At 40.0% G+C, this 3,967-nt stretch overlaps 1 protein-coding gene and 1 long non-coding RNA gene across 2 annotated transcripts in view; one reads left to right on the top strand and one right to left on the bottom strand.

Annotated features, from left to right (window-relative positions):
• Nucleotides 1-3,967, top strand: part of LOC118416498 (plexin-A4-like) — a gene marked incomplete at its 3' end in the record, with an annotated part of 145,017 nt that overhangs the window by 96,853 nt on the left and 44,197 nt on the right.
• Nucleotides 74-2,087, bottom strand: LOC118416505. The gene is made up of 3 exons (XR_004831214.1): nt 1,686-2,087; nt 1,337-1,389; nt 74-582 (listed from the first exon to the last, which is right to left on the bottom strand). It is a non-coding gene; the product is annotated as an uncharacterized LOC118416505 (long non-coding RNA).

Genomic DNA, 3,967 nt, shown 5'->3' with positions numbered 1-3,967 from the left:
ATGGCACAAGTTGAAATTATTTAAATGGTTTATTTCTAAGTTGCAAAAAGAGGATGAACATGTATGTTTCTTTTCATGGTAGAGGCAATTTGGATATATGTATGAGATGGATCATTGGGATGTAAAGGATGTTAATAAATAGGAATGTTTCAGTCAAAACTGTTAGGGCTACATGTAGTACTAGTATGATTCAAATAAGGAAGAGATTGAACATGCAGCTTGTGGTACACAGAATACTAATATGTGAACGTTGCAAGAAGAAAAATTAATGATTGAACTTTATTGCTCTACAATTGTACAGGATACAAGGTATGGCTACAACTACTGAAATACATACAGATATCATCAATAACAGTATAAGGTTTACAGTACAGTCGTGTGTGAATGATCTGAAAAGGAGGGTCCAGGTTAGCCCTGAGTGATGAGGCTGCAGTTATCTGTATGCTGATGTGAAGGCTGAGAGCCTGCCTCCCTGCCGTGATAAAGGTGAGCCAGGTTCTGCTGGGGTGATGATGGATGATGCGAGGTAGACGCTCATTTGTCAGGACTTCACAGGTACAAAAGAGGAGGCTGATGTCATGTCTGGAATGTCAACAGTACCGCCATGCGGGGTTACATGAGGGCTGAAGGCTCTCTCTCACACAGACATGTTCATGGGAGTGTGAAGCTTTCATCAGCTAGCGCATCTAAATGAATCACTTTGGACTGGTCTGTGACACAACATCGGGAAATTTTTCAAAGTGAATAATGTAGTTTTAAACAATATAAAAGCTACAAAAATGCTAAAGATATAGTTTCATATATTTACAGAAAGCTGAGGTAGACTGAAAAGTTATGAGGCTACCGTGATTGTGTAAAGCTCTCATCCTTAAGAAATGTAAACAGGTGTGTCCAAGCAGAATAAGAACCTAACACTGAGTGAGAGGTAGAATTTCAAAGCAGCACTTCAGTGAATCTGACACTGGTTACAACACAGTAGTTCTTTTGTATGTCGTAAAACATCTTTCAGCGTATGTAGAGCAAAGAAATTACAGCTGTTAGTTTCATCTGTCGTTGTAAAATGAGATGTCTGGAAATACGATGTATTACAGATGGCTTTATGACAGATGTGAAATCTTTGGAAACATCTGGTTTCCCCTATGTACACAGTCTCATGGGTCTGTCAGTATGAATGTCAAGTTCATCTGCTGTATATAATATGTTTAATGCAATTCTGTTGAGATATGAGTGTGTTTTGGTGACAAAATATAAAATTAGCTATTGCTAAACTTTATTTAAAAAACATAATTGTATAGTTTGAGAGTGTAAATTTCAAGAAATGACAGTAACGACCTACCGAAAAGTTCCCTTTCAAAGGAAGTGTCAGAAAAATTGGATATTGACCATCTGCTGTGAAATGGGAAAGACAAATTTAGTATGCATATGTATTCATTACATCTTGTGTATTTCAAGCCTCTCATTGTTAAAAGCCCATCAAGATATTGATCTGAATGAGAAGGTAACCAAGAAAAGGGGTCTAGCCTATGTGCTCAAATTAGCGTGTCATTTGGTCTAAGGGCAGATATAGTCCAATTTTCATCTTACAACGATGCCAGTTTTAGCAGGAGATTTTAGCTGTCCCATGATGGATCTTATTTTCAGCGTTATGATTGCATTACTTTAAGTTAGAATAAAGATGTGTATACCTCAGGAATTCAGTTGGACCCTTGTTGTGGATGTCCAGACTGTGCAAGAGTCTGTTAGTTTGAACAAGAAAATCCCACAAAATATGTCTTCAGTCCTCTTCATGCCTTACGAATGCACCTGAGTGCTAGTTCAGACAGTAGGAGCACTTCTGTGATGTACTCCCAGGGTAGTCCTAATCGCTGACAGCTGTCCTGACAATGATAGACAAGCCCTCAGCTTTCCTCTGGTCAATACAGGTAAAAGCCTTCTGTACAAAAACATAACTACAGAGATCAGAGACTTTGGAGGAAGTCCTAGATGCTTATGCCCAAATCCATGGCAGGTGGGACTCACCAAACAGAGGGATTCAGCATTGTCTTAACAGCTTGTGCAGGTGGGCAAAACATACTGCTACAGACTTGTGCTCTCCAGTGTAGTTGGTATTAGTGAGTGCAGTGTAAGCCCCACCAGTGCCATAGGAACATGGGTGTGGTATCAGAAAGGTGCTGGTGGTAAAAGCAAAGTTTATTTGCATTGTGTATTACCAAATACCAGGAGAACATGTAAAGTCTGCATGGAAATTTGTTCCAATAACTCCAACTTTTCAATTCTTCTGTATCTACACTTATATGTTCTATTTCAACAGGTAAAAACCCCATACACACCACCACTTTGGCATGGTTCCTGTGACTGGCAATACATCAGAATATCGGCTGATCTATTATAAACTATGCTATTTAGTGTTGTTGAAATCCTGCATTAAGAGAGAAAAAATAGAATCAGGTAGGTGGACTCTCAAGTGCCCTTCTATGAACAGTACTTAGCCTTTGATTGTTAGCTGGTATCGGTAAAGCATCAAGAATTGGGAGAACTATTGAGAATTGTTGCTGTAATTGTCACCGTGATAAGTTCTTATTACCAGGTAGGCATGAAGCAGAAGTCCTAAGAGACCAATTGTGGTGTCCGCAGTGTATATCACACGAATGGGCCATATATCTGGGTAGACTCCAGCTCAATAAACCAGTAAACAAAACTGAAATGGATGGGAAGTTGGCAAATTCTAGTCAGCCTGGGTTTGCGTCCTTGGTCTGTTGGCTCGAGATTTGGAATCGGGATAAGTTTGAAACTGAGCTGTTTTTGCCAGCATTCAGAGAGATTTGATTTTGATGTAAATCTGATGAAGAGTGTATCTGTATTAATTGAACAGATGGTCCCTGAGACTTTGGGGACAGCCTGCAACCTCAGCAGTCATCTAGATCTGGAGATGGAAAGCTGCCAAAAATTTATCCTCAGTTTTTCTCCTCCAGTATGAGCTTTTTTAAAAATTTGTGCTCTGGAGATAGACGCTTGCCAAGAAAGTTTATCTACAATCTTCAGTTATATTGGTTTCTAACTTTCAGTTACCTAACCTTGCCAAGAAAGTTATCTTTCCCCAGTAGAATGTGCCTGGAAACTTTCAAACCATTAAAAAATGCCACATACATTGAGTTTCTCTGACTTGTACCATACATATGTTTAAATCCCAATCTCTATTCTAATATGAAGGCAGGGAATATGCATTCTAACTATCTTTACTGATAAGGATCCAGTGGATACCACAGAAATGGTCAGATGAAGCAAGAAAGTCTAACTCCAAGGATAAAATGTAAGAAAAGAATGTAAAAGGCCCCCTGGCAGCTGTGATGATATCAGGTAGGTGTTGGTCCATCCAGAGGGATCCCTGTGGACAGAGATGGGGAGTTTTCTCTTCAGCTATTACAGCTGCCCATGGTGGGGAGAGATGGGAGTTAAGTGCTGCTGATCTGTCTTCATCCAGGTGTAATGGGCTAGTATCTGTGAGCCTCAGCAGTTTACCACCCTGATGTAGTAAATATTGTGCAGGCCAAATGGACACCTATGTGCTCATAGTTGATGATTTCATGGGCTCAAAGACCTTGACTCCCCATTTTCAAGATTGAATACCTTCAATATAATGTACGTGCGCCTTGGGGGCAGGCAGGGTTTTACACTTTGTATGGCCAGTGATGTGAAAAATTGCTATGAAGCAGGAAGACCAGAGGATTTCTATTTTTATGCACAGTGGGACTTTGGCATTTGAGACCATGGCTTTGCTTTTCTGATCAGTTGATACCAGTGATGCAATTTTTATGTTCACGTTGGGTATGGACAAGGGGGTTTACAGATCAGAGCAGTTGTGACAGTGAGGTATTGTTATGTGGGCAGATGTTGGCTTTGTTGGAAGCTCAAAGTCAGGGAAGTTTTGCAGTAATAATATTATAGGCATCCATGGACAAACACACAG

The sequence above is a fragment of the Branchiostoma floridae genome, chromosome 5 (genome assembly GCF_000003815.2).
Source record: "Branchiostoma floridae strain S238N-H82 chromosome 5, Bfl_VNyyK, whole genome shotgun sequence".
NCBI classification, from domain to species: Eukaryota; Metazoa; Chordata; class Leptocardii; order Amphioxiformes; family Branchiostomatidae; genus Branchiostoma; species Branchiostoma floridae.
This window is presented reverse-complemented; position numbering and strand designations above follow the sequence as displayed.